The 14,063-nt window shown below is 40.1% G+C and overlaps 1 long non-coding RNA gene across 1 annotated transcript in view; it reads left to right on the plus strand.

Moving 5' to 3' along the window:
• D130009I18Rik (RIKEN cDNA D130009I18 gene) overlaps positions 1 to 14,063 on the plus strand; it is a 327,640-nt gene that overhangs the window by 244,510 nt on the left and 69,067 nt on the right. The window contains exon 3 of the long non-coding RNA NR_015593.3: positions 1,567 to 1,651. This is a non-coding gene — a long non-coding RNA (RIKEN cDNA D130009I18 gene). The remainder of the gene's footprint in view (positions 1 to 1,566; positions 1,652 to 14,063) is intronic.

A 14,063-nucleotide genomic window follows, 5' to 3' on the forward strand; every position in this document is an offset into this window, starting at 1 on the left:
TGTGCATGAACGTGCACACACACACTCACAGACACACATACCAACACCATCACAACCACAATTATTTCAGATCGGAACTTTAATTGGAGCACAAATCTCCATTTTATGATATAGCTACCAATCTTAATGCAGAAAGAGAGAACAGGTAAAAAGCTTAAAGATGAGAACATAAAGCTGGTGAGTGTTTACACAGTGTGTGCCAGAAGGGAGGCTCATTTTATGTATTGGCAAGGCAAGTTTTAAGATCTTCAGCAAAATTTACAATGACTTCAGGGATTTAGGAGAGCATTTAGATTGAAGTAGGATTTGGGGAGTTTGTTCAGTGGAACAAAAAACTAATCTGTGAGATTTAGGAGACAGGTGTAGGATTACTCTATCCTGGGCGTTTGAATAAAGAAAGCAGTCGTTATCAGAAAATACAGGTGATCTAGAGGAGTCTTGAGGTTTGAGATGAGGCAAATGAAGGAGCCTATGAGGGGTCAATGTCTGGGTCAAAAACATGGAGGCGAATTTTCATCCTAATGTAGGCACCTGGTTTTCTGTCACTAGTCTCCAGTTTGAAAAAAAATAAGCCAACGCTAAAACTGAACACTGCAGACTCTGACTACATCTCAATAGAGAATACACACAGCATTTTACATATCAAACTACAGAAACTTCCACAGTCCAGCCTCAGTGGAACTCGCCGTCTTTCTTATCTTACACCTTTCTGTATCTTAACAATAATCTAAAGGTGAGCACTTGCTATTTTTAAAGCAGTAAAAGCTGCTGTTCAGTACGCATGCTCTAACGGTACCGTGCTTAGAGCTGCTGTTCAGTACGCATGCTCTCTCAGTACCGTGCTTAGAGCTGCTGTTCAGTACGCATGCTCTCACGGTACCATACTTAGAGCTGAGTCTTGGCTAACGCAACGCTCTGACGTGTTCTATAGTTCAGAGTTTTCTAAACTAAGTAATCAAAAGTCAAAGTTCTTAGTGCCAAGGATTCCACTCTGTCAGGATCTTTCCTGCGTCTTTGGGTTGGGATGGGCCAAAGGCTTGACACTTCTTCCTGTCCTTATTCCCAGTATTTATGTGTGTATATGTGTTTCACTTTGTGTGTGTATGTGTGTGTGTGTAAGAGAGAGATACGCAAGTCTATGGTGCCTGTGTGCCTATGTATGTGTCTATACATATCAGCCATACAGTAAACACATGGTATGAGGTCTGGTTAGGATGGTGCTGTTCGGAAGACATTTTAAAGGTATGTTCAAGTTTCTTAGACTGTCGAAGAACCCCAGTTGTTTACAATTGCTAACAGTATTGGTAGAAATTCCCTAAATGAGTTTGTTTTTCACCTACATAGACTTCTTTAACCTTTAGTTCCTAGAGTGTATATAGCCTCACTATAGCAACAAGGGAAGAACTTTTGCACTATTTTATTCCATAGAGGAGACATTTCATGTGACCCTCAGTAGCAGTGAGTTCAAACATCAATTGGTTTGCCTGGATCAGTTATGCAAATGAGATGCATCTTTCTTTTGTAAGTTATTGGGAACTATGTGACTAATCTTTGATTTAAAAACAGGTTCTGGGCTGGAGAGATGGCTCAACAGTTAAGAGAACTGGGTGTTCTTCCAAAGATCCTGAGTTCAATTCCCAGCAACCACATGGTGAGTCAAAACCATCTGTAATGGGATCCCATGTCCTCTTCTGGTGTGTCTGAAGACAGTGACAGTGTACTCATCCACAAACTAAATAAATAAATCCTAAAAAAACAAAATCTAAGAACACACGGCTGCCTTGAATGTGGAATGTGCTCAGTTCATTAACTAAATGTTGGGTAGAAGTGGATGCCCACGCCTGACTTTCTTCCCTGGCTTGACGTTTCTGCTCTGTCCACAGTGCTTGGTGCTGTTACAGTGAAGATATTGCCAGGAATTGAATAATTCCACTTCAAAAAGACGGAGTTGTCCTGTGTCTCGACATCAAACCACACATAGAAAATGCAGGATGGCTCCGCTCTCTGAGAAAGGTGTTTGCTTTTGGCATGCCTGCCCTTCAGCCACATCTCTCCCATCTCCACAGATAACATTTTGAAGCCCTTCCTGTACATAAATTGCTTGTGAAAAGAGCCACCTGACTTCATGGTCCATTCAAAATACAGTTCAAAGACACTCATCTAATCTATTTCTTCTAAACAATGAGGCTCGTTTGACTGTAGGTAAAGACAATATTGAAGAATTTCCTCCGGTGGCTTTGAACACCGCCCAGGAAAAGGGCACCTTAAGGGAAACAGTTGAGACTTTGAAAACCCTAAGGAGCTTTGTAGCTGGAAATGGCCTTGTAGCCTCTCGAAAGCTCTTGGCAAACAAAGTCTTTCAAGTTTTATCTAAAAAGAGAGGTGAGCAACAATTTGAAGAACGAGATTTTCCTTTGTGCCTGATTGTTGAGCTCAGCGGTTCCAACCTTTTTGTTATGTTATATTTCTGATCTAAATAAGGAATTATTTATTGCCTGAAAATGGCGGTATTCAGATAACAAGTCCCTCAGAGTATATTGACTTTGATCCCCAACTATGTGGAGAGATTTGGGGGGATCGTCTTATTGGGAAAGACTCTGAGGGCCATTCTTAGAAGCTGACTTTTCAGGCTAAGGACACGCTGGAATCTTGTCCTTGGCAGTGAAGTTCTTGATTTCAATTTGTTTGTGTAACACATGTGGCCCCAGAAACTTCTTGCTTTATTTTATTTTTCTTTTATAACATGGATGGGAGTTTGACCAGGAATAAAAAAAGGAACATTTATCAAAATTGTGGGGTTAGGCCTGGAAACAAACACCTAAGTGTGGTCGCAAGTTCAAGGCCAGCTTTGACTACAAAATGAGTCTGAAGTCTGTGTTTCAAAATCAAACTACTCTTGGAAAATTCAGGATCAGGCCTTATGTTCATTACATTCTGTAAGGAAGTTGTGTTTGCTTTTAACACAAAAGCAATGAAAGACTGCCTTAAAACAAAATAGGAACTTTAATCCCATAAAAGTTTCTGCTAAAATCATCAAGGCTTGTATACTTCCACCAATGTTGCCTGGTAATACAGTCTAGAAAATCAGGACTCAGTAGGGAGTAGAAGAAAGCCTCCTGAATGGGCCTCTTGCACAGTTATTTGGTGCCATTGTTAACAGTTAGCTGTACAGTCATTTAAAACTTTAAATGAAGTAGCTGAAATTATAATTTGAAGATAATCTCTCATATTCACTGAACACTGTTTTGGAAGCAGAGTATTCCTTGTACGCTAGAAAATAAAGCCATAAAGTCCTTTCAAAATCAATGTAACTGAGCTTCAAACACAATTCAAGATGAGAGATGGAGGTGAGGATATGAGAGGACAGAGCAACAGCCAATGGGTCAGAGAACTGGGAAATGAAAAAAGACATGCCTACAGAGTCAAATACATGCCACAAGACTGAAAGATGAATCTCCAATAGTCACTTTGTTTGGGTCTAACAAGCACTTACCATACTTTGTCATGTTTCTAAAACCTATAGCATTAACACACAAATTATTACACACAGGAACTTTCATCAGAAGAGGGGATGTGGGATAGGCCTTGTAGCTCACAGCTGTAATTCCGGTGCTTGGGAAGGTGAGGCAGAAAGATTTCAGGAATTAGATGCCAGCCTGGGCAGCATAGTGGGTGTCAGGCCACTCTGACCTACATAATCTAATTCTGTCTCAAACAAAAGAACAAACAAAAACTAAGAACTATAACTGTAGCAGAAACAACAAAGGTTCTGACATCAATTAGGAGACAGCCTCATGATGACCATGGCAGAAATGGCAATATGAGGAGCTTCCAAAGACCTTCTAGTTCGGGTTGTTCAGTAGTTAGTCTATAGACCAGAAACCCTTTTCTGTAAAGTGTTAATGAGTCAGTCATTCAGGCTTGGCAGATCATGTGGTGTCTACCATAGCACAAAACAACCACTGACCATCGACTTACTTAAAAGGTGGGTAGAGGTAGCCTTGCTACAGTTTGGAATCCCCTGGTATAGTCAGTAGCATCAGATACTCAGCCCCTCACAGAGAGCAGAGTATTAAAACTTAAGAGCTATAGCTAATGTTGATAATCATGGTCTTAGCTCAACAAGAAATGATGGGGTCGACTCCATGCTCTCTCATCAAATGAAAATAATGATAAATTATGCTATAGAGAGTATATCTAGAGATGGAAAGAATACTGGGGCTTAAGGAATAAATGCTAAACTAACTAGAAAAAAGTTTCTGATAAAGCAATACATTTCTTATATGTGTGAGTGGCTGAAGATTTCACTTGTGGTGTGTGTGTGTGTGTGTGTGTGTGTGTGAGAGAGAGAGAGAGAGAGAGAGAGAGAGAGAGAGAGAGAGAGAGAGAGAGCATATGCTGCATAGCTTTGGTCAAAATCAGCACTGTTCAGTGCAGTAACTATTAGTCACATAGGGCTGTGCAGTAGTTGGTAAATCTGAGGACCTGAATAATTATCACTGTTTACTTTTAACTGAGTTAATTTAAAATTTCAAAGTAGATACTATATTAAATGTTTGGAACCTTTGAAGCATGTGTGACAAAACTTTGAACTTTTCAACTTAACTGTTTTCGATTTCCAAATACAGATCAATTGTTTCTAATGAAATCTTAGCTTGAGATATCCCATTATGAGTGAAATGTGCATGAATTTCAAAGCCAGTATAAATGATGAATGCTAGATCCTCTTGATCACGTTCACATTTGTTAAATATTGAAGTCATAATGTGTTGATTTAATTAAAGTACTTGAGCTGGATTAAGTAAAATAGATTTTAAGTTATTCATATTTCTTTTTATTTTCTTTTAATATAAGAGTTACAGTTTACATGTATGAATTTCTTTATATTTCTCTTGAAAAGAACTATCCAATACATTTCTATAGTTAGAATATCCTAGTGAGGTCAATCTAACTTCCCTTTACTGTTTTTGTTAGCATTCTGTTTCTGTGACAAATACCATGTCCAAAAAACAATTAGGGAGGGAAGGGGACTGTTGGGCATACATCTATGTGTCATAGTCTAGTCCACCAATGATGAAGTCAGGGCAGAGGCTTAGAGATCATGGAGGGCTGCTGTCTATTGGCTCAATCTCTGGCCGGCTCAGATAGCTGTCTTACTTTAGTCCTGCTTGGCCAGTCCCACCCACCAATGGGTCTTTCTATTCAACACAGTCTCTTACAGACCAATCTGAGCTGGGCAATTCTGCAGCAGATGCTTCCTCTTCCCAGATATGTCAGGATAAAAAATAAAACAAATCCAACTAACCAGTACACCTGCGATGTGTAAGCTGTTGAGGAAGATTCGAACACTAGTTAGTTGGAGATAAGTAAGCGAACCCTAAGTCCTAGCATTTCAGTGCCTTGCTTCAGCTTGACCTGACATGCCTTTCTGGAAACAAATCCCTTCTTAGACATCTTTTAATCTCCATCATTTGACTAATGTCTGTGATAAGGTCAGTAGCTGAAACCATAAAATTTGGTACCCAGGTGACCGGGCCCCCACTCCTCCATATGGACACTAAAGAGTGACTGAGAAAGGAGTTGAAACAAGCATGCAGCTCTATTCTATTTTGTTTTATTGTTACTTGGGGGAGACGGTGTGTGTGCCACAGCACCCACGCGAAGGTCGGAGAAAACATTTAAAAGTTGGTTTTCTCCTTCCACCACAGGATCAAGGATTAAACGCAGGTTGTCAAGCTTACATAGCAGGCTTGTACCTGCTGAGCTACCACCTCTCCGCCTCAGACACTTAGCAGTTCTCAGTGCTCTAAGACAGAACGTGCAGCTTTGCCCAAGATCCCACTGAAGCAAACTGATAACAAAACTGAAGCAGACCAGGAATGCCAATGGTCTTCTCTGTCTAAATTCTATTATGTTTTTCCCCAAGGTAATATACACAAGAGATAAAAGTCAAAAAAATAAAAATAAAAGAACGAATAAAGAAAAGCAGGATTTGTTTTGTTTGCTACTCTGAAACTTCAGCCGAAATAAGAAGAGATAAGTTTACAATGAATATTATAATTCCGTCAATGCCTGTCTCATGCTATATGCCAGAAGAGTAATACTAATGAAACCCTAGCAAACTATGAAGCCTTGGAGAGCTGGAGAGAAGTTAGGGAAACAGAGAGGAGAGGAGCTGCAACCCAGATCAGGCAGTTAAGTGCTGGTCTTGCAAGCATGAACACCTCAGTTTGACCCCCAGAACCAATGTGGGGGTAAAACCCATGCACAGTACGTGTTTATAACCCCAGGGCTGGGGAGGTAGAGACAGTCAGGGTCTGAGTCCTGGAGCTCTCTGACCAGCCATCCTTACCTGCTTTGCTTGAAAGGTTCCAAACCAGTGAGAGCCCTTGTTGCAAAACAAACAAACAAACAAACTAACTAACTAACTAACTAAGGTGAACAGTTATGATACAGCTATACCTGAGGTTAGGCTGTCTGTGCCTTATGTATGCACAGACGTGCAAATACACACACACACACACACACACACACACACACACACACAAACTTAAAAGTCAGAGAGAGGGAGGAGCTAGAGAAAGTACCCAAGGAGCTAAAGGGATCTGCAACCCTATAGGTGGAACAACATTATGAACTAACCAGTGGCCCGGAGCTCTTGACTCTAGCTGCATATGTATCAAAAGAGGATACTAGTCGGCCATCACTGGAAAGAGAGGCCCATTGGACATGCAAACTTTATATGCCCCAGTTACAGGAAAACGCCAGGGCCAAAAAGGGGGAGTGGGTGGGTAGGGGAGTAGGGGTGGATGGGTATGGGGGACTTTTGGTATAGCATTGGAAATGTAAATGAGCTAAATACCTAATAAAAATGGAAAAAAATACTTCAAATAAAAACATAATGGATACATGGTTTAAAAAAAAAGTCAGAGAGAGAATCAAAGATTAGGACACACTTAAAGGAATACTGGAAAGTGGCAATGCTCTATTGCTTGCCAGTTGAAATTCAATCTTTCAGTATTGAGTATCGAATGCATAGAAGTTTGTTTTTTAATAATTTATTAATGATGTGCCATGACACACATTTTTCTGTATGTGAGCTGCATTCTTTAAAAAGAAGTTGAGAAACGTGCTTTGTAATCATTAAAATGAATTAAATTCCATATTGAGTAACCAGAGATAATGTTTCTCTAGTGCAAGCGTGACACGGGTTCCTTGATTTGATGGAAATGTCTCCCTCGCTGACACACTAGTGGAAGTTTCAGGAGGAGAAAGTTAGCCCTTCAGGGCCCATGCCAATCACTAGATGCCCAACACATGGTGGACTCAATAGTATTTTCGGAGGTTGCTTGTTTACTTGTTTTCCTTTTGGGGGAATTTGTGGGGTTTTTAATTATTTATTTTTTTATTTAGGTCTCATAATGCTTTGTTTACACATGTATTTTTTCCTTACTGGTTTTTTTTTTTTGTTTGTATTATATAGTTTCCAACTTTGCTTTTTTGTAGGTTTTGTTTGTGCATGTGTGTGTGTGTGTGTGTGTGTGTGTGTGTGTGTGTGTGTGTGAATGTGAGAGAATGTGTATCTGTGTATGAGTGCAAAATGTGCAAAAAAGTGTGTCTTTGTATGTTAAAGTGAGAGTGTGTATGAGTGTGTGTCTGTGTCTATGCCTGTTACTCATGCTTTTTTTGTTGCTTATGGGGGCGTTACATTTTTTTATTGAATGTTTGTTTACAGAAGAAGGAAAGAAGGTATGGAATTGTGTGGCAAGGTGGGAAGGATCTGGGAGGAGATGAAAGAAGGAAAACCATGAAAGAAAATAATTTCAATTAAAAAATCTTCAAAGGAAGGAAGGAAGAAAAGAACAAAGAAATCGTCAAGTGAGGGAGGGAGGGGAGGAAGGAAGGAAGGAGTCAGGGAGGGAGGGGGTGTTCCTGTGATATACAAATCTGGAAGAGAAAGTGTGTGGAAGGTTCCTAGTGGCTAGCTCACCTCAGAGTAGAAATATTAAATGCCACACTCTGGCGCCACAGTGGCACGCATCCCACCGTCTACTCCTATGGGCTATCCCACTCACTTTTGGTATGTAACCAACTAACTCCAAAATCAGAGATTCAAAACACATCCACTGCACCTTGCTCAGTCTCAAATCCTGTAGGCCATGGGTTTGTGGAAGTGTTCATTTGTGAGACTTTGTTCACATTCACTCATTCACTCATTCACTCATTCACTTGGAGGGTGATGCACACCAACCACAGTGCATCTATAGAGTTCAGAGAGCATCTTCTGGGAGTGTGCTTTATTCTTTCAACATGTAGAGTCCAGAAATAGAATTTAGGTCATCAGGCTTATCGGCAAGTGCCTTTGCCCCACTGAGCAATCTTTCTGGCCTTCATGATACTTCTACATCTAGCACTTACAAGATTCACTCAGTGATTCTTAGCGGATGAGCCAGTCTGGAGCATCTAGAACCACCCAAAGGCTACTGCTGCTGGTCAGAGCACGGAACATAACTTCTGTAGTTCAGCTTCTGCACAACACAACCTCAAGGTAATTTATCTTCTCTAGTATCAACTCAGTGCTCTTTCAAAGATCATAATAGAAGTCACTATGCCTTCTGTTTCTAGTTAAAGTCCTAGCAGACAGTGTGTTAGGGGAAGTTACTATGGATTCACACAGATAAAAAAAAAAGACTGGTGTAAGAACATGCCAGAGCTATTGCTATTGCAATACTTTCTATAGAAACTCTCTCTCTCTCTCTCTCTCTCTCTCTCTCTCTCTCTCTCATGTTGTGTGTGTGTGTGTGTGTGTGTGTGTGTATGTGTGTGTGTATTGTGTATGCTAAAGGTCAAAAACAAGGCTATGAATGTGGTAAGAATGTGGTAAGCAAATGCTCTACTGATGGATACCACCAGCTCTGGTTGACCCTTGTAAATTCATAGGGACTTAATTGTTGCATATGAAAAAACAGTGATAAACATCACAGCCAGCTCATGAGATTGTTTTGATCAATGGTTATAAGAACACATATGCTTGGTGCACACTGTCTTGTAGGAAAAGTTAGAAAAGCATGCTCTTCTTAGTCCCTACTTTGATGGCAGATACTGAGCAAAAGTAGAAGAGAACAGAAAGATGGCTCCAAGAAGAGTCAGATGGAATAACACAGAGACAATGGCGGGGGCATCCCAAGATGTCAATGTGGCACAGAAATCAATGTTGGCCAATGGCTAAATGGAAGCATTCTGAGCTGCTCAATTTTCTCTAGGATTGGCCTTGGTATTTTGTCAAGCAAGCAGTGGGAGATGACTTGTTTATAAAAGTCACTTTCATTAGAAACATCAGATTGTCTTCATTCCTAGGGTTAGCGAGTAAAAATAAAAGAGGGACCCCACTTTTGACACATCCTGACACCGTCAGCAGAGAGTAATCTTTCTGGTGTCTCTAAACAAATGAACACCAACCTTTCTGGGCCATGGTGGTGCCTTGGGATTTAGCACAGAAATGGAAGTATGTAACAAACTTTAAGTGAAATAAATGGATCTCATCCAAACAACTCCCCAGTGGGCAGGTAGAAGGCATCTGTATTATAGGATGCGTTATTAACACTTGATGGAAAGAGCCTAAATCCCTCTGCCAGTTGGCAGTTTTGAAATAAACCTTTGTATAAAGCCATGAAAACAGGAAGCCATGTAAATTAACACTTGGCTTAGTCCTAAAGCAATATTTTCTACTGTAAAACCACTTTAGCAAACATCAGTTGACAGCCAATCAAATGGTGTTTTGCACCATTTTAATTGCAATAATGCAGAAATGCATGAAAGACACGATGTTTAATAAACATTACTGTACACTGTCTAGCCAGATTTAATGTTGATTATTGAATACATACTAGTTTTTAAATTAGCAGTATATGAAAAGCATGATATGTCAACTACCTCTTAATGAATTCAAGTTCATGCATTCTAAAAGCCATAGTGAATTTCACATAGAAAGAGTTGATTAAAGTCTTGGACTTAGAGCTTTTAATTCAATGAATATAAAAACTCCTGTGTATATGTATTTATTTTCTAAAACCAGCATGAGCTATGATAAATACAGAGGGATATACACAGTTAAATAAGAAGCAGTTGCTATTGTCCTGAGTGCCATCCTCTTGTGGAGCAGACAGGAGTATACATCAATAACTCTATTATGATCTCATAAAGATCAGATATCATAACAGAGATGAAACATCATTCTTTGGGGACATTAGAAAAAGGCTGACTCGAAACAGCAGAGTCTGAAGAATGGAAAAGGTTTCCTGAAGAAGTGAGATTAGAATGGGGGCCTCAGATAATGAGTAGAAAGCACATCGTGAGTCTAATACCAACAAATAGACACAGCCAGTGAAGAAAAGCTCTAGAAGCAAGGGGAACCGAGGAATATTCCAGTAAGAAGCAAGAGATTACAGTGTAAGATCCATGAAGCCAGGGATCCCCTTTCTACATGTACAGAATTCTTCTGGAAATGGTAGAAACTTATTGAATGTTAAATAAGTGATCAGGCAGTTTTCTTTTGCATCGTGCAATGGGTAATTAAAATGTTATGTTCAAGCAAAATTTTAATATTAATATCAAATTCTACCAAAAATTGCAATAAGTTGCTAAATGTACACACTGTTGCGGCAATATTACTTGGTGAAACTCATGTAAATCTTACATAAAAAGCCATGAAATTGGAGATGTACTAAAAAAAGCTGAAACGAAATAAAATGTGTAGATTTAACTTTCAATGTATCTGTAATAGTGAAAATCTAAGATAGAATTGAACCCACAGTCACTGAGTGACTTTCTACACTGTCCACCACAACAGTTAAGAAAGCAAAGAAGATATAGTTACTGCCATTGTCAACTCACCCAAGCCAGAGTTTACTGCTCTTATAAAAAGGCAGTCTCATGCAAGCCTCACGGTAACAACAAAAGAAAGCGGCAGCAGCGCTCACATAAATAGGAAAGAGACAGGAATAAAAGCTCAGGACTATAGGAACATAAACCACAAACAGAGGCAATACGAGAGCAACAAAGGCATGAAGGAGCTTCAAGCACTCAGAAAACAATTAACCAAACAGTAAGTGTATATCTATCAGTAACACATCTAAAGTACACGCAAAAGACACAAACTGCCACTTTCGCTTCAACTATGTGCTGCCTATCTGAGTCCTATATAGGCTTTAAAAAACACCAGTTGTCTGAAAGTAAGGGGTTAAAAGGTATCCCACACAACTACTATTCAAGAGAAGAGGGTGGTTGCTACCGAAGGAGAAAGGTAGCCATTAAACTAGCTACAAACCTTTCCTACAATGCCGACCTGCCTACATGATATGGGGGCACAACAGTGTCACACATGTGAGAAAACTGAACCACTACTTCATTGGATTTAAGGCCCACTCCATGAGATGGAACCCATGTCTGGCATTGCTCAGGTGGCCAAGAACTTGAGACTAGATATGCCCTTGACCTAAAGCAAAACCAAATGTCGCTGCTCTGCTAACTGAATGTAGCAGCCCCAACAACCCCTAAGGACAGTCTGCTATACTTGCAGATCGGGGTCTTGATCAGCCATCATTAGCAAAGACTCCTCCTTCAGTAGATAGGAACAAACATGGAAACATACAAACGAACAATGTGCAGAGAGTGAGAGACCTCGGCACACTCAATCCTGAATAAAATGTCTCTATCAAATACTTCCCCTCAGGAATGAAGGAAATACATGGAAGATGAAAAGGAAAGATTATAGGAGCTATGGGGGCTGGAGGGTGCCAAGGAAACAAGACCTTCTAGGCACAACTGAACCAAAGCGCATATGAACTCACAGAGACTGCATGTATAGGACCTTCGCAGGTCTAAGTCAAAAGAGTCTCAGCACTGAGAGGGGAAGTGGCACAAGCCCCTATCCCTAACCCAGAAGCTATCTCCATCTGACAACTGCTCACAAAGGAAAATTCAGTCTTCTCTAACAGAGTCTCACTAAACATTTAAACCACACTTAAGGGCAGATTTGTGCCCAGCAGTTGATAGCACTACAACATAAATTCAACAGTATTTCTGGAGTTGGTTTTGGTTGGTTGGTTGGTTGGTTGGTTGGTTGGTTGGTTGGTTGGTTGGCTGGTTGGTTGGTTGGCTGGCTGGCTGGTTGGTTGGTTGGCTGGTTGATTGGTTGGTTGGTTGGTTGGTTGGTTGGTTGGTTGGTTGGTTTTTGTCTCACAGTGCTTTGTCTGTTTTGTTTTGTTTCATTTTGTTTTTTAACTTAACAGGTCTTTTGCTTATATATTATGGTTTTGGATGTTGTATTATGTTGAGTGGGACTACCCAGATACAAAGAGACGAATGCCTCATGTTCTCTTGTTCTCTTTAATTTGAGGTTTTTAGCTCTAAATCTTCAGTTATGAATAACCACAAAGCCTAGAAAAGTAAACAGGATTATGGAGATGGGTGGAGGAGCTCGAAAGAGGAGAGTAGCAGGATACAAGTGACACAAAGTACGGAGTGAGAGACGAGGGAGCTGGCTTTAAAATGAGAGAGGAAGAGCCTCAGAAGAGGAGGCGTCAATAAAACTAAGAATGTTTGGAAAGCCAAGGGAATCGTATTGTATGTAATGTAATGCACACACACACACACACACACACACACACACACACACACACACACAATTTAAATGAGTTTAGAACACATGAGATAGTAATGCTTCTCCCAAGTGTCATAGATGTTGCAACAAAATCTCCTGTATCAAGCGTGAGAAATGCCCTCTTCAGTTGTTGACCAGTGGAGTTCAGATACTACCAAAACAATACAGGCTATTGCTGTTGCCCTTGGCTGCCTCCCAGAATTTGAAGTCAGGTCCCTATTGCTGAAGATATCTTATAGTTTGGACATGGGACTCATAGAATTTAAGCTGGGTCTGGTCCAGAAATCCTCCTCTCTGAAGACTCACTTTCATAGTCCTGAAAGATGTTATACAAGACGCCACTCAAGGAGAGCAATCCATAGTCCTACCCAGCAGTGATGATTATGAAACACAAGAATCATCATCATGACAATATATCCCTAAAGTTGCAATTAGTGTCATTTATACCTTGGCAGTAACCAGCATATATCTAATTGGACTTATATCTAATAAGATCCACTCAACAGGAAGGGAATCATGCCTTTTACAGGAAATCCAGACAACTACTCATGGCTAGTAAAGTTAACTACTGCCACATTCCTAAACCAATATGATTCCTAACTACATTCTAAATACCTATCCTTATACCTACAGAGCATGTAGCTCTCATCAAAGAAGTTTCTTTGTATAATAGGTAGAGACTATTATAGACCATACCTGCTCAAAATGAAGAAAACAATTGATACTGTTGTGCCTGTTAAGCATTTGCAAACCACCAAGGAGCTGACTCTAATACAATCACTAGAGTTTCTTTATTCTATGGCTGTCTTTGCCCATACCACCATCTCTGATGCAGCAGGATGGGAGGGTGAAGCCCCGATCCCTCAGTGGAACAAAGTTTCATAGGAAATGGCAAGCAAGTGAGGTGGTTTCTAGCCTGGCACATATCTGATTGGGAGGCTATTATGGAATGTTGTTGCCTTTTAAAATAATTGGCTGCTGCTGGGAGCCAAACCATAAACTTAGCTTCTGCTTCCTTGCTGATTGGTGGTTGTTAGGAAGTGAAGTGCCAGGGATAGGCGTGTAACCTGGAGGCACAGGTTTGTTGGGGAGTAACCTGGAAACTGGTGCTAGAAAGTTCAACCTCAGGTCTGGTTCATAGATGAAGTCTGAACCCAAGATCTGGTCTCTCATTACTTTTATAATAATACCTTTACACCTAAAGAAGTAGGGGAATTATAGAAGTAGTTAAGAGGGGAAAGAAGGAGGGAATGATGTAATTAGATTTCAGTAAAATAAACAATCTAGAAAAGAACAACATAATGACTTAAAGAGAAATAAGCCAAAAAGATAAAACATTTAAGTCAGTAAACTCTTTAAGAGTTAGCTTTAACAAAAAAATAAACAAAATTAACCAACCTTA

The sequence above is a fragment of the Mus musculus genome, chromosome 14 (genome assembly GCF_000001635.26).
Source record: "Mus musculus strain C57BL/6J chromosome 14, GRCm38.p6 C57BL/6J".
NCBI lineage: Eukaryota > Metazoa > Chordata > Mammalia > Rodentia > Muridae > Mus > Mus musculus.